Here is a 26,975-nt window from a genome sequence, read left to right as displayed (position 1 = left end):
TGCGTTCGTGGAGAAGTACAAATTTGCTGTCCGAGCCAGGCTAGAAAAGTAATTGGAAGATAGAGGATAGATTAAAAAAAACAAAAGTAAACAGAAAGTTGAACACTGGAAGCCAGGGCTCATTTGGAAACCGTTTTGAGCTTTCCTGTGGTACTTTATTTTCTGGTATTTCACTCGTCAGAAAGGGCAGATAAGTTCATTTTTTCTCTCTCTCTCTCTCTCTTTCTCTCTCTCTCTTTCTCCCTCCTCCTCCTCCTCCTGTCTGTTGGATCTGTCAGCGGCTTGCAGGCTGCTCTAGACTTGAACAGTAATTATAGCAACTTCCTGAAAGTGAAGCCCCCATGAAAAGTCTGGAGAAATGCTCTTTGTCATGGCCTCTCCATGAGTAATTAGTTCCACATGTGGCCTTCCCCGTTTCCCTCGGAGATTCTGGCTGCCTCTCCGAACGCTGTGCTATAGCTTGACCTAAAGAAACTTAGAAGTTTTGATTTCAAGCCTCCACTATGAAATAATGACTCCAGTCGCCTAACAGATTGCCTCTGGTAGATCCAAGCTATTAGGTACAGCACTGTTTTTCACTGGTTATTCCTGATTCTGTGTTAATACTTTTGTTTTGTTTTAACGGTATTCTACTGCTTCGTTTTATCGCTGGTTTAACTAAATCTGCTGAAATTTGCCAAGTACTGCCTGACCAAAGTTTATAACATAGCAGCCCACTGGCATCCACTTTTCTTCTCTTGTTGCTGTTTTCAATTACATATACCGCTGAATATTCTGAGCGTGCAGCTTTCTGACTTTCCCTCCATAGTGTTGTGATTAAAGTTCGAGTTGCCTCCAACAAGAGCTTGATTAATTGCCCTTCCAGAGATCAACAAGTGAGAAAATTCCTAGGTAGCTTCCAAATTTGATTTGAGTAGCCAAACTAAGGAACTTAGCTTTCTTTGAAGACTTACAGCCAAAGCAATTCATTTCTACTGGCCTTCTGCAGTACTTTGGAGAAGCAGAAAAATCTTTTTTGAAAACGTTGGGTTGAATATTTCAGAAGCCTTCAAGTGAGAACTGTCTGAAAGCATTCGCTTTTCATTAAATGTCTTCTCTTGAATTACTGTACTGTTAAAGGGTTCAAAAGTTATTGCAAGCCCTGCTCACCTTGGGAGGAAGATTGAATAAGATTAAAAAAAAAAAAAGAATTGTCTGGCAGTTTAGGATGGAACAAAGAGATTAGCAGTAAGGTACATCATTCCCAGAGGGATTTAAATCATCAGTGGAAATTCGGAGGGATTACTTTGTATCACTGAGCTTCTGCTCCCATAATTGTGTCTTCAGGGCCTATTCCACAGTGGTTGGGCAAGCTCGGTGTGCCTCAGCTCCTTCTTTCCCTGTCACTGCTTCATATGATTACATAATCCTGGAAATATGCAAGTGTGGCTACATACCATCTAATGGTCTTATGACATGTGACTACCAATTCCATTCTTGTTGAGTGTATACATGTTTATTCACAAATCATCAGAGACGCACCAAGAGCCAGTGGGACAATAGTCAGCCAGGAACCCAGCATTCCAGGCGTGGGCCTGTCTCTGCCAGAGTGAAAGTCGTTCTTCGGCCATCTTCTATTTACATCGATGAAACATGCCTTGGGAGTTCTGTGTGAGGCAGATGAATGGTGGTTCTGATCAGACTGCTCCATGATTTCATCTTAGTTCACACATCTATACTTTTTGTCAAATATGGGAGAGATCTCTTTCTCAAAAAGGGTTTTTTGTGACTTTTTTTTCAAGGAACTTAATTTTATACTTATCTGTACTGCTTTTGAAGCATTTTAAGTGATTTTCTACAGAAACAACTATAAAGGTTGTGTTCCCCTTAGCATATATGCCCATCTCATTGGGCTTCTAATTAAGTAAAATGTTTTAGAATTTTCCTTCTTCCAAATGGTTCAACAAACATTTATTCTTGCCTACTCATGTGCTAGTCACAATGCCAGAGACTGGCAGTAAGATGAAAAAGATAAGATTCCTGCCTTCAGAGAGCTCACACTTCTAATGTTAGGAATGCAGATCTGTGATTAAGTTCAATCTAAAAAGTCTGCCATGGCTTTATGGAAAGCCCTTGGCATTCTCTTGGAAATAGCCTGAGGACGTCCTATGTCTGGAAAGTTATCAGTTAAATATCTAAAATGTGATAGGCTCTAAAAAGCAAAGTCAGACATGACAGAGACTTGCCTTTGAGAACTAATGTTATTTACTTTGGTTATTTCGAAAGGTATTGAACAAAGGGATTGTTGGGATCAATGGATGTTTTGAGGTGACTACAAAATTTGCTCTTTTTAAAAATGTCATGGAAAGGGAAGACTATTTCAGTTGATTACCATTCCTGATCTTGGCAAATTTATAAAACTTTAGAAATTCTCAAATTGGAACCAGAACCAAGGCTTGTTTCTATGTACTTATAAAGAAACACCATCACTAGTGTTTACAGTTAGAGTATTTTATGACATCCAGGTATGCACACTTCAGATAGTATTTCTATAGCTTTAATTTTATTTGTTACAAGATTAGTGCAGAGCATTATAAAAGTTCAAATAATAGAAAGTATGTGAAAAAAAAAGTTAATTATCTTTCCCTCCAACCTTCTAACCCTCTCTGCTCTTTCAAATTAATGGCAAAAGTTTGGAGTGATTCCTTTTACCACCTTCTCAGTGGTCATTTTTATAGCTTCTTTATAGATTATAAAACCCTTTCAGTACAATGTATCCGTTCCTTATAGCAGCCTTGTGGGGTGGATATTATCATCATTCCCATTTTATTGATGATGAGATTGAGGTTCAGAGAGGTTAAGCATATTACTTTGTGTCATTATAGTAAGTGGCAGAACTTAACTTTTTTCTAACTCAAAAAAACATGTTGTCAGCCCACATAGATACATAGTTCCCCCTACTGAATTTGTATGGCACTTATGTTTCCTGTTAATAATCTGTCAGTTACCTGCTGCCTTCTTTTAGTTTTGTACTGAAATGTTATTATTATTTCACATATTCGGATTTTTTTTCCCACAAACAGAATATGTTAATTGAAGGCAGCAATGGTATCTTTATACTTTAACTAGCCTAAAGGAGGCCATTCAGTAAACTATCAAAAGAATGAATAAAAGCTGCATAGTATGCACGTGGTTTCTGATCAAACTTTTATCATGACAATAATTCAAGAATTAAAACTGTCTTTTTTAAAAATTTTAATGGAAAGCATGGTGCAATTTTAACATATATATGCATATGTATGTATATATATATGTGTATATATATAAAATATATATATATACACATATATTTTATACACACACACACACACTGCTGTTATGTATTGGATTGCACTGTTCTTTCAGAAATAAATGTGTACATTGGACCAGCCATATTTCCTTGCTTATTTTTGGCCTTCTAATCTTCTGAAAGCATCCTGTGTAGCTATCGGTCATACAATCTTGTGTGAAAAGCAGGATCTAACCAAGATGTAGCATTTCCTTTCTTGTTGTTTTCTCCTTCCCAGTTTGTATTTGAGATAAAAATCTGGCTGGCCCCAGTCCATTGCAAATTAGGGAAGATGGCCCCACTTAGCTCGGCTTTATGTTATATGGATTAGCACTTTTTTTTTTTTAATTGGAGGCAATGCTGTCTTCTGATTACCAGCATTTCCTATTTTGTCACGGCCTGAAAGGACTGGGAGATTTGCTGCAGCAAAGCTTTCCCCTTTTCTCTCTGTCCCTGATTCTCCAACAAATGGCTGCCTTCAGATCACTGCAGCGAAGTGCCTTCTTAGCCAGAGATGCAGCATCAGAGGCTGTAAAATAGAGGAGAAATAGTCCAGAAGAGTTACCAGATTTTCCTTCAACAACTGAAAAAGAAGTTAAATTAGAACAGCTATAAATCATAAACTTAATGCAACTGACTTTACAATCTCCAAAAAGCTTGCAAAAGGCAGAGATTGTGAGAGAGTTGATTTTAAAACGTACATTTACTAACGCGTGTTTTGTTTTGTCTGTCTCTAGAATTTTCATAGCTGAGTCTGTTTATTTAGAAATCAGCCCCTAACCAAAAGCAGTATATCTTTTATGAACATTCTTTCCTCAAATCAATTGAGAAAGATAATGTTACACCTTTGAGTTTTACTAACCACTGGCGTACACGGCAGCCATTTCTATATTTCAGTAACATAATACATCCGGCCAGACAAACCTTACAAACTCTGGCTCTATTGAAAACCAGTCGCATGAAGGTAAATGTATGATTTATGACTCCAGTAAAATTTGAAGCACTGTCTTGAAATCTTTAGGGGAAGGCAAGATAAAGGGATTGGAAAATTGGTGCTGGCCTCTCCAGGCAGGTTTTAAGTGAGAGCGTACTAGGAATGCAGTCTGCTGCCTGCTTCAACCCCCAAAAGCTGACGTGCATCATCTGAATGCTATGTGCTATGAACTCTCGTTGAATTCCACGTTACAGTCAGACTTTAAAATGAGTATTGGCTCACTTGGACAAGAGAAATATGGTGTCCTCGGGTCACTGACAATTTTAGAATGTCGACTCCTGATGTCTTTTGGCATCGCCAGTGGTTTATTTCCTTCATACAATTCAGAAGTGAGCATGCATGTTATCAAAAAGGAAAAAAGAAAGAATATTTGTGTATGCGTGTCACGTAAAGACTCAGAAATCACATTTTTGCAGGGATAGAAAAAGTATCCTTTCTGTGGCTGAGGGTGCAAGGGAAACATATTGGCCATTAGGAAATATGTGCGTGAAGGGAAGCTTTCTGCTTTATCCAGTCTACCTGCAATTACGCAGTCGATCATTATAGAAGCTCCACTTCTTTTAATGATGATAGGCATTCTTACAAAGTACATGGCACCGTATCTTTATTTTAGGACTTATAATCCTTTGCTATATTCAGAAGGGAAACACGTATTATATGAATTGCTGAAAGGGTTCAGTCCAACATAAATCTGTTTAGTCGAGAACATTATATATATATATTAACTGGCTTCCCAAGTCTGTCCATTCTTCAGAGAATTTATTTAAGGGACGTATGAGACCATATTAAAATACTTCTATTTGTGCCACCATGGGAATTTGTTTTCCTTTTATAGACAAACAAAAGCACTTGGTGTATAAATTAGCCCGTGTTGAATGTTTATTTACATGTTGCAAACGAGTATTGATCACATATCTTTATAAGCACTCATCTGCATATTAATCAGCCAAAAATTCCTTCCATTTGCCATACAGAATCTGGTTATGTAACTTCACTGACACTCAGGACTACAGTGCAAAAGCTGTAGAAAAAGAAAAGTGTACTGTTCTCCGTTTTTAAAGGTTTGTTCTGTTTGTTTTTAATACTTATTTTTGAGCACTTATTTTACACCAGGCCTCCGTGCTGGAGTTTTTCACATGTGATATGACTGAATCCAACAACCCTTAAAAGTAGAATTTCTCCCAGGATGCAGATGAAGTGGACACTCCAGGAGGCAGTGCAGTGTGAGGGTTCTGCCGCTAGAGGGCGTGGGTTTGAATCCTGGCTTTGCAATTTATTATTCGGTGACCTCGACAATTGTTTAACTACAGTATTCTGAGCTCTAGTTTCCTCATCTGTGAAATAGGGCTTCTCTGAGAACTAAATGGGCTCATGTGTGAAAAAAGCTTGGATCAGGACCTGGTGGAGGAGGGGCTTACACAGGTTAGGTGATGCTATGAGGGTGCAGCCAGGCCCCCACCTTGATTCAGTAACTGGCCTTCCATTCAAAGCCAGGTCCTGTGACTCCAAAGCGCAAGTGACACCAGGAGCGTTTGGGAAGACAGTGTCACTTTCCTCAAAGTGTTTATAATCTCCTTGGGTAAAGAGATCACCTGTGTGTAAAACAAGTAAAAATAGAAGGAAATACTTGATTCTGGAAGAAAGACAACAGTATTTATTAAAAAAAAAAAAAACAACAAAAAAGACCACCAAACTGTAGTGGGAGATGTTCCTTAAGATAACCTTTCGGGGAGGAGGGTATAGCTCAAGCAGTAGAGTGCATGCTTGGCATGCACGAGGTCCTGGGTTCAATTCTCAGTGCCTCCTCTAAAAATAAATAAATAAACCTAATTACTTGCCCCCACCAAAATAAAAGATGACCTTTTGGAGAATCTCTTTAAAAATCCAATAATGACTTTCCTCTCCTTTGAGTTTATCTGTTTTGTTTTGCATGTATGTATTAAAATGCATGTGTGTGTATAAATGTGTAAGCATATGTGAATACGTATATGTGTATATACATATATACTTTATAAATATTTATGTGAATTGTGAATATTTTATATATATCTATCTGTATCTATACTTTTAAACTAAACCAGATCTCTATATGAGATCAAAATCATCCTTTTCTCTTTTAAAAGCTAGAGCACATGTAATGTTTTTCTGTAATCTTAGACGTTAGTTTTAGTGTGTGCACATTTCAGTCATCTTTTTTTTTTTCAAAAAATTGTGCCTGCCAGAGCTTTACAGCAGCAGTTGAAGGCTGACAAGTGAAAATTAGATAGGAAATGCCTTTGTAGTTTTGCAAATGCAATATCGTAAGGGGATTGATTTCTCTACAGGTGAAGCGATCACTGTGCTTAAAAACTGCACATATACTTTTATAATATTTGTTCAGTTTTGTGTGGGAACAAGCAGTTTACTCCCAGCTTTCTGCAACATAACATTTCCCTCCAGTGCACTCTACTTCATTTCCATGTCACCTTAGTTTCTTCGAGAAGGAACTGGTCTTGGATTTCATTGGCTAGAATGGATTCTGATTACTTTTGGAATACTTGTTTGTTTTGCTGGGGAACTCGTAAATTTTTAAGTAGTTTTTTTTTTTTCCTTTAAAGAATCTGGGCCCCACTGGAAATATTTAGGGGTGGCCTCAGATGCTGCCTGGCCCAGTGTGTGTATCAACTATTACAGCCACTGCCTAGAGTTCACTTTGCATTTTCAGGGCAGGGCCTCATGAAATTATTACTAAGAATCTCACTGAAGAACTCAAAGAACTTAAAGCTCTTCTTTTTTTTTTTTCTTCAAGTTTTCTAAACAGAGAAAACAAGGACCAGAATAAGCAGGATAAGAGGAATCTTTTGACTTTTCTAGAAGTAACTGCTTTCTGCCTGTAGTGAAGCTACTGCGAGGCCAGTTGTATCTACCTCCTTTTTATCTTGATCCCTAGTGGGAGTTGATTTTCCAATAAATATTTCCCTGTCTTCTAAATCAGTATTAATTTTAGTTCCATCTTTGCCTTCAGATCATAAAATAATTGTTATTGGTCAGCCAGTAATGCTGGCTGGGTTGGATCCAATTTGTTAATGTCAACTCTAACTTTATTTTATTATTTTTTATTTGATTCTGCTTAGATTGTTTGTTGTTTATTCAAACTCCTTTAGATGAATGCCACTTCGGTCACATTACTGTAGTATATCATTTTCAGTGCATTTGTCTGTTACATGTATATGCAGGGTTTTCTGACTTCCCCACTTTAAAGTGCCGTTCCCATGGTACGTATCTCCTTCACGTCAGTATAGGAGAGTTTCAGAGAGTTTTTTTTATACGTGCATGCCAATGGAAACTGTTTGGAAAGGCCATGTTAAAAACTGTTCTCTGTAAGATAATTTTCATAATACAATTCCCTTTGCTTACCTACATCAATAGAAGCTTTGAATTAATGTAGTGAAATCGCTGAAGCCAGGTTGCCCAGTGCCTAGAGCAGATGTTTGGTGATTTAGTATTTGTACAGATATAGTCAATTGTATTTGACTTCAAAGTTTCATCTTTCTTGAACAAATTCCACTGTATCTGAAGTTAAATTAAACCTTTGCTTTCTTGGATACAACTGAGGTATAAGAGAAGGAGCCACCAGACTTGACTGGTTCTAGTTCAGCTTTGCCATTTTCTCATTTGTCAAATGAGCAGTGGTTGGGAGGAGGTGGTCGGGAGAAAGCCCGCATTAGATGATAATGGCAAAATAAACTGGGAGGTTCTTGAAGGCATTCTACAGCAACTCATATGGCAGCAGTTTGGAGAACTGTCACAGCATTGCCTTGGGCCGGTAGTTGTGGCACTGTAAGCAGATACCATTTCCGACTTTTATGATGATGATGGATGTTTAAAGAGAGTAAGAACAGAGACTATTAATTAAACTAGTGACTGTGTCAGAAGGCAGTGGTATGTATTAATGTCCCATACTGTGTCTCTACCAAGTGATCAAAAGACATTCAGTAGAATAGGCTTATTATTAACTTGTGTTCCTTTCTTCTCCTCCTTTCCTGCTGTTCTCCCTTTCCTCTCCACCCCTCCTCTGCTCAGTGTGAGACTTTCTATAGCTCTCCTCTCTTCTCTCCGGCCCCACTTCTTCCTATTGCTTCTTCAGGAAATGGGGTTGGAATTGAGCTACCGGCAAAAATATGTATTAGACTGTTTAATGAGGTTTTGTTTTTTTCTCCTTAAATTTTCAATCAGATAATTTAACCCTATGTATGCATTGCTTAAAAACAAATAGCTCCCAAACTAAGTTAATTGTTTTTATACTTCCTTGTGGCTTTTAATTATCTTATGAGGCAGTGACTTTTAATTTTTTTTTTTTTATGTTGCATGTCTTCAGAAGGGAAAAGAGAGAGTGGTGGAGTTTTACTTTGAGTTGGCTTTCTCATGGCTCCAGAGATTATTGCATACTGGATATTTCCAGATAACCTTATAGACCTCATTGTCCATTCCATTCATTCATCTGTTTGTTGTTCATGCTCGGCTGATTCTTCTCGGACTGCTGCTTGACTTGTTCTGGTGTTTATGTCTCATCTTTTTCACTTGATTATAAACTCCTTGAGGGCAGGGGCTGCACCTGTAGTTTCCATGTTTGCTACTTATGAATCGGGGTAACAAACACGTATTGATCAATCTGAGATTTTCCTGAATGCGAAGAGTCAAAGAAAGAAGATTCCTCCTTAGGTAAGAATCAAGGTCCACCCCAAATCACCTTCCCAGATTACAGTTTCGATGTCTTTATTTACTTTTACAAGGACTTTAAATGTAAACTGCAGTGCAGAATGCTGTAATGCACAGGCCATTTGTAGTGCAATTGAGAGTGTGCTTAGAATGTGCCACAAAATGCTGCAAATGCCATCTTACTTAAAAATCACTCAAGGAGGAATTTTTTAGATGAACGTCTGCTAGAAACAACTGCCAGGAGAAATGTGGAAACCACGTGAAATTCACTACATAAAGAAATCTGGTTTCCATTTCTGCACTGCATTTTGTGCTAGCAGGAAGAAGATAAACAAGCTGTTTAAAACTAAACTGAACGGCAAAGGGATTACATTTTAAAATCCCGTATCATAAGTGTATTTTGGAATTGATGAAATTTAATCCCATCACATCGGGTCCTCTAAGAAGGGAGGCAGTATGCTGAGTCTTCTAGTCTTAGTATCTCAGTGGGATGGATGAGTATTTGATGAGCAGTAATACAACGCTAACATTTGTCTCGGTTGGAGTTAAAACGAAAGTCTCATCCTAGTTTTTGGTAGGCAGACATTCTTTTGAGACTGAGAAAGGGAAGGAAGCAGAAAAACCCTCTTTTTTGGTTAGTTTCAGACCACCCTTCTAGGGATAGGAGAATTTTACTCTAGTGTTTTAATTTAGCTATGTAAAACTCTCTATATAAATTTAAGAGACTAATGTAAGAGATTTATTTTTAAATGTCAAAATTTAGAATATATCAAAGATTACATACTTTACATTATGCTAATTTTCTTAGATGTGATAATGGCATTTATTGTCTTATGATAGGAAAATGTCTATTCTTAGGAGATGTACCAGCTGTCATGAAATTTGTCCATATTCACATATCCCCTGGGCTGTTATTAATGCACTGATTTTATTTCAGTTGTTTCCTTTTTTTTTTACTTACATTAGTTCATTTTGAAAGAAAATACTACATCATCAGCCCAAATAGGAAGTCAGCATTACTGGTTATAAAAAGAAAATGAACATCAATAAGTAAAACAAAAAACAAACAAACAAAACCTCTATATGAACAGGTGTATGGATGGAATAGATGGGAGTAGGAGAGTTGGACTTTTTTATTTTCAGAAAAATACCCTGGGGGTTCTTTCTGAGTTTTCTATTTAATGGACCATATACGGTTTAAATATGTTACCAAGTTGGCATTTAAAGAGGAATAAACATGAGAAAAAATAAAGTAGATCGTGAATAATAAAAATGTTTACACTTAAAGCATAAAGACCAGTCATTCAAACTGTGATTTCCCTTTAGTTAACATGACCAGATCGTACACACACGTTTAGGAGAAACACATTTGTGTGTTTGAATTTACTGGACCTCGTGCTTTGGGAAAAAACCCGTAGGATCAAGAAGATTATAAAATTAAGTTGATTATATACTTGAGTAGATTAAATCTTTTCCTTTCACAGCTTAATTTCCCCCTTTATGTTGGAAAAGGGAAGCTGAGTTGTTTAAGGTTTATTTTATATTTTCTTACTTACTACGGTGTTTTGGGGGTTTTGTTTTGTTTTTCTTTTTACTATTTTAACTTTCAACCTGAAAACTTTTAGCTGGCTGTACTTAATACCTAATACATAATTTGCCTAAACCTGCATTCATAGCCAGGATGTCTTGTGTCCTTGGAAAGTGCCATTTTTTAGGCAAGATGTAAAAATAAACTTGCAGTCACTTCATTCATTTGTTCTCTCATTCACTCATTTATTCCATAAACATTTATCAGACTCCTACCACGTTACAGACACTGTGCTAGAGATGGAAAGATAAATAACACAAACTCATGTCTTTAAGGAGTTTGAGATGATTTACAGGACAAAAACAGTTATTAAAGAATGATTTCAGTCTTGGCTAAATATATAGTTACAAAAAATGCTCAGATTGATCTTAAAGTATTCTATTATCTACTGAACACTGCTAAACTGGTATTTTGGTTTTTTGGTTTTTGTTTTGTTTTTAGTTAAGCAGTATGATAGTGGTTGAGTGTACAAACTGTGGAGCTACATATTCAGCTCTTCCACTCAGCTTTACTATGTGACCTTGGAAATACTACTTGTCATCCTTTGATTTGGGGATGAAAGCTCTCAGCGTAGTGCCCAGCATTTCTTAAGCACTTCATAAATGTTAGCTTCAGGAATGATTTTCAAGATATTTAACAACCAGTACATTAGGGGCCCCAAAGACTTAGAACTGCTGTTGCTGTAAAATCTGATAGGACCACACCAGTGTATATGGTTCGGATCAGCCAGGTTAGCCTCCATTGTTATTGCTGATTCTGCCAAAAACTTCTGAACCAAGCTATATGCTTCATCCCAGCCCCATCCTGTGGATCATGATGTTGGGCCAGGCTCTGTGGAGCTCATAAACCTGGAGCTTCTAGGTGCCTACAATTCGTAATTTTGAAATCTTCTTATTTTTAAGTAGCTAGACTTAGTGTAGATTTATTTTCACATTCCAGACAATTCAGGATGTTTTTCTTAGCTAATAACTTCTAGAAAGACACCTGAATTCCCTTGTTTCTTTCCCACAATATTGGTTGGTAATCGTGATAGTGTAGGCTTTCTTCTCTTGGTTATTTTTTCTTCTTCTTTTTCTCCACTTCTCTTTTCCATTCCTCCTTTTCTCCTCCTGCCCCCTCTCCTCCTCCTCATAAGAAGAAAATAATATCTAAAGCTAGTTGCCTCTGCTGAGGTCGAAACACTAAGGAAACAGATCACGTATTGCGTGCTGAATAGTCAGCAACTGTCACATATATTATTTTATTTCATCTTCTTAATAGACCTATAACCTAGGCATTATTGGCACATTTTACAGGTGAGGAATTGCAAATCAGTGAACTTAACTAACTTAACCTAGGGCCACCAAAGCTAGTAAGTGGCAGAGTTGTGACTCAAACACAAGTCTTGCTGACTCAGATTATATTCATTAAACTATAATCTGTTATCTACAACTACAATGGACAGGTTCACAGAAAGAGTCAATAAAGTCTCCCATAATTAAAAAAAAAAAAGCTAGTTTCCTCACATTCTGTATTAGAAAGAGATGTATACCATAAATAAATGTACTCGTTATAGTAATTGGTCAATAGTTTGTGGTAAGGGTAGAATGGATATGAGAGTATTTAGGAAAATTCAGAGACACAAGCTGCAGAAGACTTTGTTGTTTTGTAGTCATGGCACCTGAGTCCCAGCACTGCCACTGACTGTTCACTTAACTGCAGTTAATTCACTTGCTCTCTCTGTGCCACATTTCTCCATCTGTTAAAACTGGGATGATAACAGAACCTTTCTCACAGGGTGTTGTGAGGGTTAAACAAGGCAATACTTACCAAGCTCTTAGGATGTAGCTGGCATTCAGTACATTTACCTGATTGATTCAGCAGATATTGAGAGCACTTACTATGTGCCAGATACTCTTCTAGGCACTGGGGATATAATCGACAAAAATCCCTTCCCTTGTAACAGTCCAGTGCAATGGAAAAAAATAAAATAAATATCTAGGAGTGGGGTTGCAATGTAAAGTAAGGTGGTTAGGAAAAGGATGTTGGAGAAGACAGGTGCAAGCGGTGAGGGTATGAACATGCAGACTGCTGGGGAAAGAGCATGTTCGGTGGAGGGAACAGTATATGCAAAGACCCTGAGACGAGAGTGTGCCCGACGCCAGTGGCCTGGGATAGAGTGAGAGAGAAAGAGAGAGAGGAGGGAAAGTTGGTGCTAGAGACCTGCTTAAGATCTGAGTGATGAAATAATGGGCATAGAGAAGGGAGATCAGAGACTTACCAAAGGCGGCTTCTTAGAGGGGAAGGGAGACCTTAAAAATGAATAAGCTATAAAGAAGCACATGGAAAAAAGAGAACATTCCTGTTAAGGGGAAGAATAAGAATGTGAGCGAAGGCATAGACAGTGGAGGAGATAGGCCTGGATTGCATCCAAGATAGCCTGTCCAGAACAGAGGGTGAACAGTGGGGAGGGAGGGACACAAGATTGGATAAGTAGAGTAGTGTTGGACGATGGAGCACCCTGAAAGCTAGGCAGAGGCCTTTTAGCTTCTGCTGATTTAAAGAAAAAAAAGGTTCCTAGTCAATAGAAGCACACCACTGATAAAATCTTAACTCCAAACTTAAAATCCATGTAAACACCATCTGCATAAAATTCTGTGAGGTTTGCTTTCAGAGATAAAGTTAAAAATTTACAGTTAAGGTAATTGTTTTGATATACAATAAAGAAAAAATAGTTTTTTTTTAAAAAAAGTACTTACTATTAACTAAAAGATTCCCTAATACTCAACTATGTGAATTAAAGTCATAAGCATCATGGCTTGATAAACTAGCTGTTACTTTAAATATTAACATTTCATAATCCTGTGTGTGAGTAATCTTGGTCTTCTAATGGTTCTCTTCTTTACACCCATGATTAAGCTTTGAATGTAAGGGTGGTTTTGCTGGCTGGTGTGTATGCCGGATCTCATACTCACAACCATTCAAAACGAGAGAGGCATAAGGGTCAAGTCACATAAATGGTCACGTGCTTCCTCTGGAAAGTTGTTTTGCAGTTTGAGACCCATTGGCATTATTAATTAATTTCTACCTCTTTTAGCTTTCTATTCAATGCCAAGCTATGCAGTAAAGGTGGTAGAAGAGACGGAAAGGGCATCTATGGGAAAGAACAAGAACCCTGTAAGATTCTTCAGACTTCCAGATGTCCTCAGTGGCTCATATTCTTTTCCCTGTAATCGCTTTAGAAGAAAGGCTTTTACTTGAAAATGAGTTTCCATCATCAAATTAAGTTCTGCTGTTGTGTTTCAGTGACAGTTACTTCATTCCACAGTGAATTCTTGTCCAAGGCTGCCATTTTGAACATGGCCTGCCTCATATAGAACTAAACTTATTTTTCAAATAAATTGGTCCTCTTTAGAAATTCAGCATTATGTATAAACATGTTACTTGACCTTAAAGAAGTGAATGAGATTGAGTTCTGGGTTGATTGTCATGAAATCCGTTTTAAGAGGTAGGTGATGCACTGATCAGCTGAGTGACACAGCATGGAATATGAAGAGACTTCTGAATCTATTCCCGACTTCACTGTCATCCTGCAGCAGGAACCTGGCAGTATGTTGATGAGTTTCCTGAGTGTCTCTGTGAAATAGATTCAAAATATCAGCTAATACCCTTAATAGATTTTCACTGAGGGACTGTACAGATTTATTAGTCTGGAGTGTGCTTTAAAATGTGAATGACTCAAAAAATTTTAGCAATTACTCTATTAACAGGTTGAAACACACTGTTTAAACTGTATGAATTTCTTAACTTTGGTTTTGGGACTGGATTATTCACTCTTTCCATCAGTGACTTGGATGACAGGGTTCAAAGTAAGTTCATCAGTCTTTGGGTGACACTTAATTAGACAGTGATGGTAACCTCCTGTGTGCTCCACTGATGAAGCAAAACTTGCTATTCAGTCAAATAATGAATGAAAAGTAGAATGCGGCTCAGGAGAAACAAACGAATGACACAGGGCTAAAGACAGCAAACCAAGACCTGATTGTTATCATGGCTCATTCCTTAGCTTAACTTCAGCATTACAGGACTCTTATTAAGAATTTTTTTAAAGTTTGCTTCAACATTAAAAGGAAACAATAGGGATGTGAACTTTATAAATCGACAGAGTATTGCAAGAATGAGGTAGAGGGAAGATATGATATCAGTCAAGAATAATGCTTCGCCTCTGCTTGGCGTTTGGTCATTATTTATTTAATGAGACATGATCCCATTTAATGTCCCATTTAATGTCTCTTATTCTAAGAGAAGTATGACAACTTTGTGGAAGTACCATCGACAAGCAGCTAAAGTGAGTCGGGGGTGGAATCTGACAGTATGGAGGGGGGCCCAGGAGGGTACGTTTAAGAAAGAAAGTGGTGTTTTCTGAGGAAGAAGCTTAAAACTGGCTTAACTGTCTTTAAGTAAATTAGATTTCAGTGTAAGAAGGATGTTCAGCCACACTTCATCTTCCAAAGAAAAGTAAACAAAATAAATGACTGTAAATTGCTACCAGAGACTTAGATTGAGCAAAAGAACTCTGTGGAGGCACTACCATGGTAGGTTGTGGACTTTCTCTCAGTGATTATCTTTTTAAAATGAGGTGTATCCATCTTGTTTGGATGATTGCTTATCTTGTTTTCCTAAAAGCATGATTTTCTGAGGCAATATTTAGCTGAAGTGTATTGGCAAAGGAATTGAAAAATTAGTTCTGTCTCTATCATTTTGTTAAATTTCTTGCTATTCATATACTTCAAAGCATTCATTCAATAAATATATATTGGACATGGACTTACATTAGTAAATGTTTTTATAGTGGTAGGAAAAAGAAATACATGCAGTTATTGTCACTGAAAAACAATGCATAATATCTTGCCTAAATTCTGCTTTTGATTATTTATATGGAGTTTTGTATAAAGAAAATACTTCAAACCTCGTATGATATAATGGAATGTCTGTTGCTTGATTATCAGCTTTCAGATTCCCCTGAGAGAATTCATGATTTGTAAGTTCAAAAAATACCATTTTGGGTCACATAATACACATAAAAGGCTGCTTTCCAAACATTTGGCAATAAATTCTGACCTCCTGATTAATGTTAGGTAGCTTAATGTAAGATGTTGTTATAGTAACAATTACTCAGAAAAACAAGCCTGCAAAACAGATAAAAAGATGGGTTTCTAATGTATTTTTCCTGCTTTAAAAATACTCCAGTCAAGAGTGAGAAAGATACTTTTTCCTTGAATACCTTTTTATATTTTTTGAATTTTGAACTACATGAATGTATTGTCCATTTAAAACATGTTGCCTTATAAATATTAAACTTTTTTTAAAATACTTCCGTTTTGTCTTGTAATTAAAATGTCTTATAAATTCTTCTTTCAAACTGAAAAAATATCAGGTTCTGTAGAATAATTTACTTCGATCTGCTTTAGTCTACACTCCTAACATTACACGAGAGTGTTGCTCTTCATTGTTTTCAGGACTTCAGGTAAGGGGGCCTGAATAAAAGATGCAGAGGATATTTTGAGAATGAATGCCAGTCAAATCTTTTAATTATTCCTTTGATAGAGAAGCATGTGTCTTTTCCAAGGCACTTGAATAAACAGTATCTGGTAGGATTCTGCCTCTTCAGGCAAACAGGTGTCCTTGTGACTTTAAAGAAAGCTCTGCTCCTATCATGATAAAAGGACAGGGGAGAAAACTAGCAACATTTTTCTTTTCTCCTCCTTTTCTTTTTCTTTTCTTTTCCTCTCCTTTCCTTTCCTTTTCTTCTTTCCTTCTTCTTTCTTTCTAATAAAATACAAGCTAAGGCATTAGGCAGTGTTAAGGGCTGTATTCAGCTTAGGGTGCTATTACTTGGTATTAGGACCAGAGGACCAGAAATACCCAAATCCTCTGGAGAGACCACAGCAACCACTCCCCTCGTGGTTTCTGAAGAAGGAATAATGGCAAAGAAAAGCAAAATAGCACCTCATTATTTGCTAGAGATTTGGCCCCAAACCCCAGCACAAAGAACTCTGGCCAGCTGGGCCAGACCACCTATCGGGAGCAGTTACCTCTCCTGAGGTAGAGAGGCCTAGTAGCTTCAAACCAAAGGAGGCTTCTTCTGTCCTGAAGTCCCACTCCACGCACATGTAAGAAAGAATCAAGCGAGAGTGATGTGTTTGGGCCTGGGGGAGATGAACCTTGGCCCTAAAGATGCCAAGCACAGAGAGGGGGTGTAAACCAGAGGGGAGAGCCGTGCGTGCTGCTGGGTTCCTGTTCACCCTTTAGCAAGGGTGGCCCAGTCTACCAAACCACAGAAGTGCCTCCCCTTGTGGGGATATGGAGTGGGAGTGTGTGAGGAAGGTGGCAGGGAGAGCGCTCTTAAAGGGCACGTTCTCCTAAGGGCAGCAGGCTTGACAGCGCTGACAGTGGTGAACAGCCACACTGCTGCTTTTGTTTCAAAGTCCAGGCACGCGTCCCTCATGTTTATGCTAATGGCACATGCAGCTCTTTGTCCTGAGGCTGCAGACTTGGCACAGATGCAACCGTGTCATTTCAACCAAGTTTACAGTGTAGGCTCATGATCCAGTTTCAGTGATTGGCCATTTCAGTCTATCCAAAGAGGCAATCATAGTAAGTCTGGTTATACGTAGGTATGTGTTAAAGACCTAACTGGTCTTTAACCAGATTAATCTTTCAAAAAACAGCTTTATTGGGTGAAGGGTGGATCGGAACTTTCTGTACAGTTTTTCCAGCTCTTAGGTAAGTATAAAATTGTCTCAAAATAAAAGGTTTTTTAAAAAGTAGCAAATGAAAGATGAAAACGATAATGTGTTTCAGAGAAAAAAAAAGAGGTGAAAGTATATGTCTTTAAGGGAATAAAGATATTCCTACATGTTTAATAAACAAACAAACAAAAAAAGCTTTTGCGTTACCACACTGCTCAAAAACTTTTAGTGACTTCCTGTAATTTATAAGATGCAGTTTTAACTCTTTAGCCTTGGAACTAAAAATCTCTTAACTCAAGCCCCAGTCTACCTTTCCTGTGTAATAAATTACTATTACCCACCCTGCTCCAAATCTCTAGCTAAAATGGTCTGTTCACTGACCTTCAGCAGGGTTTTGCCTATGGGATGCCTTCCATCCTACCTCATGAAATCTATAGCAATCCTGCAAGGTACCAAAAAAATCTCACTTCTTCCAGGAAGCCTTCGCTAAACACCCCCAGCCCTCATTCTTCTGTACTCTTAAAGCAAATAGTGCATTTAAACCTTTAGTGCTTCTACTTATTAAAACCTTTAACTTTTAATATTAATTTTATGAATATATGCCTCATCTCTCTATTAGAATTTTTAAGTTGTGCGAAGTCAGGACTTTATATATTTTTGGAATTCCCCACATTGCTCAGAATATTTATTCATTCAACAGACTTCTATCAGTTACTTTTTGTGTGCGTATGAAGCAACGTAAAAAGATTTCTTAAGGAAGCCTTTCTTGTTTCCCCCTGGCCAACTTAGAGGGTCTCTCTTCTGAGCTCCCATTGCATCCTGCCTTTACTACTGTCTCGTTTGGAGGTATCACGCGTCTGCCTCCTCCACTAGACTGCGAGCACCTTAAAGACAGGCACTCAGTCTTTTTTCATGGTATCCCCCACACTCAGTCTGTAGCAATGCTCAGTATATGTACGCTAAATGAGACAATTGCTGAGAAACCGTGGCTGAAGGGTGTGGCTAATTGGTGGGATAATTATGACTGAAACTCTCACTTAAATAGGTCATTAGCTTCTAAGCTAGCTGTCTGAAATCACATTCTTATGATTTTTTTGATCCTTTCTTCTCTCCAGTCAGTGTATACTTTCAGTCATGATGTGTTATGCATCATTACTAACATGCCTCATGACACAAGATTTACATATACAGTGATATGGATACTTCAGCTGTCATGGTGATCACTTTACAAATCTACAGATGTATAGATACACAAGCTTTTTGAATTCCAGGAATGGGTGTTGCCACTTCTACAATACTGTCCAGTGATAGGTATCAAGTCAGCATTAGACCCGATTCCACTGAAGGCAAGGAATCCAGTGTGGGTTTTAATCAATCTTTGTACCCCGAAATGTTTAGCACAAGCCAGGTGCCTAGAACAGAGCATATGCTTGATTAATGTTTGTGAAATTAATAATATGAGTAATTACAGTTCCTCTTTTCACCAGCCATTTAAATCTCTCACGGTTGTAACAGAGCTGCTAAAAATGGGGCTTACCGACTTGAATTTCCTTCTACCCTCCCTACCTTTGTGCTCTAAAATCCTGAAATGACTGAAAGAGAGCTCTGAGAATGAAAAGGAGCAAAAAAGACTTCTGTCATCCAGAAATTCATTTTCAGAACTATGTAAATGTCAAAGGATTGAGTTTTTATTGGATTTTAAACTGAAAATTGCTCATTACTTAGAAAGGAAACCTCATGATTTTTTTTTAACATAATTGAGGTCCTCAGTTATTTCTAGGAACAAACAGACACATAGATGACTTTAGAAGACTCTATCACAATCAGTGTACTGAAAATTTAAATCTAGCTACATTTATTTAGCTCACATTGCTCCAAAGTATCTCAAAAGAAGTAGAAGTCGGGAGATTCTTTAGAGTCTTTAGTCTTCATCTTGTCTTGATAACTCATATTACCACCATAAGATTTTTTTTTAAGTGCAGTTTCCTGCAAAGTGGAGATTAATTCCTGATGCTTTGAGGGTTTGGGTTCTTCAAATAAAAGACTACAAAGGGAAAACAAGAGCATACCATCTCTGGGAACTGTTTAGATTTCATGGATGTCATACTATTTTCCTGAACATTCGCATAGCTTTGCTCTGTTTCGGAATAAAACAAATGTTCCCTCATGATTTTAACCACCTATATATTATAATTCACTCTGTAGTAGCTTGCCGTGGGTGCGAGGTGAATACTTGTTGAATAAACAAATGTCTTTTCTGATTATTAGTTGTTCAATATGGTCTCCCTACCGGGTTTCTTATCCCCCCTAGTCTTTTCTTGAATGGTAACTACACTGCAAAGGATAAAAAAGGAAGCACACCTTCTATTTCCTCACTGTGGTCCAGCACATCCTCCTGTATGTGTTGACACGGAGGATAGAAGGAACCACACATATTTTAACAAAAGGTTCAGTGATCATGGCAGGATGGATGCTTTAAACAGGGCTGAGTATACAGTTGTTCTATTATCAAGACAATTGCCTGATTGAGAACAGCTCTCTGGAAGAACTCCAAGTATGTGTCTGGATTACCACAGGGTGCTGGAGTGATTAGAATTGCTCATGAGCAACCAATGCCCTGGCTTGTCTCCACAAAGCAATTGAAGTATATGGGATCCCTGAGAGACATGACTTAGTTAAAAGTATTCTCTTCCTGTTCTAGCCTTCTTTGCCTCATTGGAAGTATTAAATACACAGCAGATCTCTGCACAGGAAGCCGTAATGCAGACATTTGGTTTGCAAGGTGTCCCAGGCCAACTCCAAATGCGACAAGCCCCTCTCACAGCCTTATTGCTTGTAGAGACCTTCACTGATGACCACTTACAGATATTTTAAAATCAGGTAGGGGCTCTCAAGTTCAATAAGCCAAATTGCAATAAACATACATAGATGAATCCACGTTACTTGAGGTTTACACTGTAACTCCAAGAGATGAAACCTGGCTTACATTTGGGGATGAATATGGTTCTTTGCACTTGAATTCAAAAGTTTAGTGGCTCAAAGTTTTGTTAAGTGACTGATAAAAATTTAGGGATGATGAAAACAGTAGTAGTCTCTGCATCTTTTTCTTTTAAACAATTATCCCATAGTTCAGGTTTCACCTAACAGACAAGGTTTCACCGTAATACGTCTTGCTCAGTTGTCATCTCCATGCAACTCCTGTTACGAGACAGACTCCTTCCCTGTTTCTGCACTTTGTCTGGGGTGAAATTTCCTATCAAGTGGCATTTCCCTCACTCCAGATACTTTTAAGAAGAAGAGTCTCTTCCAATTCTCCATCAACCCGAGTGGGCTGAGGTTAGGCACTCCCACAGTTGAATGGGTCAAACACTCCCTCATTTGCCCCTTGGGCTCCTGGTTACTCAGAATCCTGTCTTCCTCACTACAGTTCTGCAAGCGCCCTTTCTCAGAAGAAAAATACTCACTATGCTATTTTCATGAAATCACGAAGAATCATATAATCTTTTCGTCCTCCATCTGGGCTTAAATCTCAGGAAAAACAACTTTGCCTCAGAGTGTTTGGTTTTCAAGTGGTCTAACTATTCGCTGACTTTCTGGCTTGTAAACTCTCTAAATGACCACTCATGCCAATAAGCCTTATCCAAGCTGTCCTTTTAAAAAAAATTCCAGTTAACTTGAGTCCTGGGGATAGAAAGTTTATTTCGAGATAGTTACCTTGAATTTCAGGATAAGAAGAAACTTTAGAAAGGTCTTCGTTGAGAGAAACTTCAGGAATAAACCCAGCTTAGCACAAGAGTGTATTTGCAGCTGTGGACTTAGACTCGCAATATTCCCTTCACTGACTGGGTGGTGTAGGGCTAGTTGCTATTTAATATGAATGTCAGTTTCCATTAACTGTGGAGTTATTCATTATGATATTTAAATAAAATAACTGTAATTTTTGCTTTTTCTTCTTTTGAAGAAATTTGACTTTCAGCTTTTACAGCCTCAAAGAACTGAGAGCAAATCTCAGTCATACGTTGACTTGTCGTATGAGAAGAAAAATCCCTTGCAGCTCTGTTTATAAACTTAGTTGCATTTTTTTCCCCAAGTGTGTTTAGGAAGCAGGTTGGAAGGAACTAGAAATCTATGTACTGCAAAGCAAATTAGCTTCTACATAAATGTTTTCAGAAGGGAAAGATTAAACAGTAGAAGAATATCTCATGAAGAGAAAGTAGAGAGCTTTCTGGTTTTGTTCTAATCGTGTTTTAAGTTCATATACATTAAGCATTTGATATATGTTAAATGCACTGTTTTTATGTCTTCACAATAACCATTTCAAATGGAGGTGCCATTAATATTTGCACTTGATAGATGAGGAAATAGGCTTGGGAGGTCAGGTACCTTGCTTCATGTCTCACAGCTAATAAAAAGGCAAAGCTGCTATTGAACACAGGTGTGTTGGACTCACGCTTTTAACAGCTAAGCGGGAGGGTAGAGGTGAGTGGGGCTGACTTTGGAGCTGGGCTGCTGCTGACTGGCTGTGAGACCTGGGGCACTAATCTCTCTGCACCTCCTCAGTTTCATATCTATAAAATGTGAATGAATAGGGTGAAATGAGTTAATACATCTAAAGCTCATAACATGGCACCTGGAATACCATAAGGACCTCGTTGTTAATTGGTGTTGTCATTGTCAGCATTATTATCATTATTTTCTAAAGATGTTAGGTTGATTTGTCTAGAATTTATTAATGACACATTATAATGTTCTTGCTTGTTTGTTTTGATTTTTTTTGGCTGAAAGAGCCCGGGAACATTTGAGTCTGGTCATCTACCCCCACGAATTCTTAAGGGTCCACGTTTGAAGGAGGCTGGTGCATTGAACCTTTTGGTAACCAAATCATAAAGAAGGAAAATTGAATTTCAGAGTCACGGGGATCATGTCAGTTCTGTCTTCATTTTATGCTAAACTAAAAGTAGAAAAAGATATAAGTGACTATTTCTATACTGTTGGGAATATAGTAATGTTATGTTTCATCAGCCTGGAGTTTTAATTTCTGCCCATCATTGAATTCACAATTTTTCTATATCCTGTTCTGGTATTTCTGTTCCTTTTCAACATAACTTCTGAGAAATAGAGATTGATTAGTTTTGTGCCTCAAAGGACATACCTCCTATTGTTCTAATGAGTCCAAAGGAAGCTGTGAGGAACAGAACGTAATTTCAACCAGAAGACAGTTTGTAACTGGTGTGAATTAAGTAGTGATACTGATTCTTTTCCCTCCTGCTTATTCTGTATTATCTGCTTTATTCAAGTTAAGCTGTTTTGACTTTTTGGAAACACTCGAACAATAGAATGATTTATTTTCCTAGTCACTGTGATCATGTTGGCGAATAATTTATTACATTTTATTTAGACATAGAATTTAATGTTGTATCATAAAGGTGTGTGAGTAGGGTATAAGAATGAGGTTACCTGAGTCACAGTTTACCACTTGATGGGGTATGACTACGTAGAAGGAAGAGAAATAAATTGGATTTTTTTTTCTGAAATTATTTATACGTCATTCTCCATTTAAACTGGTTAAGCAGAGGAGCTGTATACCGTCTACTGCTGCTCTGTGAGACCTCAGCACCAATTTCTCCTTGGTGGCGAGTGAGGAGATAGATGCAAACATACTTTGGAAGATGTGCCCATTTCAACCTCAGACAGGAGAGTTAGGCTGATGACAGTATTGAACAGTGTTGGTTTAACTGACTCAAGCAATATTTATTTTATAGTCATCTTGAATTGTGCTGATTTCTGTATCCAGATGACAGACATAAATAAATAGAGCAATGCCAAAAAAAATCCTATAAATAACAGTACTTGAGTCTTTATTCTTTTCACTGGGAAGGGAGGCTGAGAAGAGGGGATGTGGAATTGTGTTCCAGATGCAAGAAATTATCTCAAGTATAGAGACTTGGGAACGTGAAAGAGTGATGTATTCAGGGAACCTTACACGTGAGTGGAGAGCAGCACCTGGTGCCTGACGAATAAGAAGTGCTCACTATTTATGAATGAATAAATATTTGTTGAAGAAATAAACAGGGTGCCTTGAGAAGAAAGATGGGAAACGTGTGTGGAATGTAAAGGGGAGCAGGGCAGAGAGCCTGCTAAAAAGCTGAAACTTACTCCTTCTGGTATGTGGTTCATAGCTGGCGTGCTGCTGTTGCCCAAAGAGGAAGACCATCTTCATAGGTGGGCTTCCAACGCTTCCTTTTTCCATTTCTGCCACATCTGTGAATGCATGCTATTCTGCTGGCGTCCGTCATCCTGAAGCTGTATTGTGGACTGTGTGATGCAGTAAAGAGAAGGATACAGCTATGCATGTAAAGATGGTGAGCCGTGGTTATAGGTGGTGGAGAGCTCTCAAAGGGGTTGAGCAAGGAAACGATGTAACCAGGCTTGTGTTTTAGAGATTTTTTTCTAGTACTCGTGTGGAGGATGGATGGAAAAGGAAAAAAGTGGACACAAGGAGAACATTTAAGAAGTGAATGTTATTTGTGTGAAAGATGATGGATGCTGGAACTAAGGTGCTGACAGTGATGACAGAGGGAAGGGGAAGGAAGAGAGATTTAGGTGACAGAATTGACCAAGTTTTGATTGAGCTGTTGAATAGGGGAGTTGAGAGAGAGAAGAAAGGGTCAAGGCTGATTCCACAGATTTTGGTGAAGCAGACAGGCAGAATGGCAGTACCAAAACCAAACAGGGAACGCAGGGGAAGGTGATGTGGTAGGAATGTTAAAGATAATAATTACTTTAGTCTGGGATAAATTGAGATTCACAAATATGTGACCCATCCAGGCAAAGATGTCCAGCTGGAAATGTAGAATTTGGTCTCCGAAGAGCACATTTAATCCTGAAGCTAACCAGGGAGAAGTATTGTACCAATGGGTGATTTCAGAGTAAATTAAAAATGAATCAAACTATGGTCCCATTTACTTATGATTTAAAGTATTCAAGTTCAGAGTTAACAGTTAAGATAATTCATAGCCCTCATGTTTGCCTTTCAAAGGTTTAATATTTATTAAATTTGCTAGGCCTACAATGTTATATTTATAAAGTGAATATGAAAACTTATTCATCCTTAAATGGAGATACCTACAGTTTAAGACTTCTGCATCGTATGGCCAGGACCAAGCCAGCACAACAAGCCAGTATGAGGGTCCGCATACCTCAGAGGAAATTAGCGTCTCAAATGCTAAACTTGAAATCATGATGAGGCAATAGTTGTGCCATAACCTTATGTTCTAAGAAAAACTAGATCTGTTGATTTTACTGACGAGAAATATTTACAGTGATGTAATTCTTTATAATATATGTTCAATGGAAAATGAAGGGAGACTATTATGCTTTCAAGTATTAGAGAATATTTCTTACAAGTCCTATAGTTGAACCTTAAACAAATTTGATGATTGAGTATAGAATGAGTTTTTTTTTCCCCTTCCTGGGCTTGAGTCCATCAACTCAGGAAGGAAATATAAATTAATGGAGCGTAAGTTTAAGTTTTAAATGTAAGGTTTTGAGACCTTTCCTGCTTAACTGTGGGTCCATTGTCAAATGAATATGCTCTGTTTTGAAATAAATGTGTCCATAAGTGAATGGAGAAGATTTGAGACCAAAAACCACTTTTTCCCTTGGCAGCATCTGAAACTTGGATACCAACTCTTGATTTTCAGTGTTTGGTTTAGAAGGGACTGACAGGTTACACCTGGGTGATTTATCTTCCTTGGCTGACATTTTTGAACAAATGCCTTAGTGTGTTGTGCTCAGAGTTGGTGTCGTGCTTAATGTTTCCTTCTCTAGCTGTTTAATATCACTTGTTAATTTACCTTACATCAGAGAAGGAGTGCTTAACGTGTCCGGTAAGAGCACTGTCTGATGCTGAAGGGTTGGTAGACCATCCTATGGATGGCACATAGACTGCAATAGATCACTTATTTTTTTGTTTTGTGTTTTCATACATGGGTGAAAGAACCTGCTGTGTTCCAGGTTTATTCTCTAATAATAAAGCTACTTATGATAAGCTTTCATTATGGACGTAAAGCATTTTCTTAATGAGCTGTCACAAAAAGACTCAGAAAGGTGCCACTCATCTAAGTTGCTTTGTTTCTTTTAAGAAGTACTGAGATCATCATCAAGTTGTGGAAGTAATGATTTTTAAAAATTATTATCTTATTTCACATGGAGAAAATTCAGTTTATTAAAGAACGCTACATTCTAATAAGACAGCTGCCAGGGAGTTATATTCATAATAACAGTCTATCTGTGTCATTGCCAGACACTCTCTCCTGATTTTGCTCAGACATCTTCCACATTGCTGTCGTGCACACAGGAGATCAGGTAAAGGGTGAGACTGGATCAGCACAAATGTAGTTCCACTTTTGGAAAAATATCAGTATTCTGACTTTGAATCAGTACTATTCTTATTTGCAAACAACAGCCCTCTTACCCATTGTGTGTGCACCTTGATTTTCTGCTTTAATTTTAAAACTGATAACAAGTAAACTGATATAGCAGGCAACTCATGTATTTGGTGGCTCAAAACTGATTGACGATGATTTATTCACTAATAATACTGAGTGCTTACCATAGTCACAGGCTGTGCCATGGGGAAAACTGAGACAGAATGTAGTCCGTATTTCCTGAAGATCTAACTGTATCATAAGGAAGTGTCTATTCATATATTTAATTTCAGCGACATTAGAAAACTCATATTATTTGAAACAAGGTGAGTCATATACATAATAAGTACAAATAAGAGACTGGAGGAAAGAGAATCCTCTAAGAACTAATAGTGAGAAAGAAGATTGCATAAAATAGATGGGAGATAAGGTGTACTTTTCTCCCATTTTATTATAAAAATCTTCAAACATTAAAAAGGTAAAAGAATTTTACAGTGAATGCCGGTATACTGTTTACCACTATTATTGATATTTTACTGTATTTACTTTATCACACATAAGATATATTTTAAAGACAGTTGAAACTCGAACAGGTCCAGCTACAAGAATCAAAGTGTGTGTTAATGGCTGGGAAAAGGGAGAAGACAGGTTTTGTGATACAGTCCCGAGTGATCTCTTTATGCACCCTTGTCTAAACCCCTCCTATACTGTACAGGGTTGATGTATGGCAGATTCAATAAGCCTTCACCCCGACCACCCCCAGCCCAAAGATGTGCATGCCCTAATCTTCAGAGCCTGTATATATGTTATCTTATATGGCAGAAGGGGTTTTGCATTTATGATTTGTGAATAAGGAATTTGAGATGGGGAAATCACCCATCTCACCTTGGAGTACCACCTTGGATTATCTGGGTGAGCCCAGTGTAACAGAGGCACCTGTAAGAGAGAGACAGTGGACTCAGTGTTAGATAGAAGATAAAAGGATGGACGCAGAGGTCAGAGAGGAGAGAGGATGCTACCTTACTTGCTGGCTTTGGAGGAAGATGGAGGAAAGGACCACAAGCCGAGAATGTAGGTGGCCTCTAGAAGCTGGAGAAGGAAGGAAATGGATCCTCCCCTTGTGCCTTCAAAAGGAATGCTGTCCTGCCGACTCATTTTAGACTTCTGGTCTCCAGAACTGGAAAGTAGTAAATTTGTGTTGCTGAAAGCCACCAAGTTTGTGGTAATT

At 37.9% G+C, this 26,975-nt stretch overlaps 1 protein-coding gene across 5 annotated transcripts in view; it reads left to right on the top strand.

The window, feature by feature from the left end:
• Positions 1–26,975, top strand: part of DNM3 (dynamin 3) — a 458,318-nt gene that overhangs the window by 224,457 nt on the left and 206,886 nt on the right. The window lies entirely within an intron of this gene.

This window comes from Vicugna pacos, chromosome 21, assembly GCF_048564905.1.
Source record: "Vicugna pacos chromosome 21, VicPac4, whole genome shotgun sequence".
NCBI classification, from domain to species: domain Eukaryota; kingdom Metazoa; phylum Chordata; class Mammalia; order Artiodactyla; family Camelidae; genus Vicugna; species Vicugna pacos.
The sequence above is the reverse complement of the archived record's forward strand: the minus strand, read 5'-3'. Positions and strand labels throughout refer to the sequence as shown.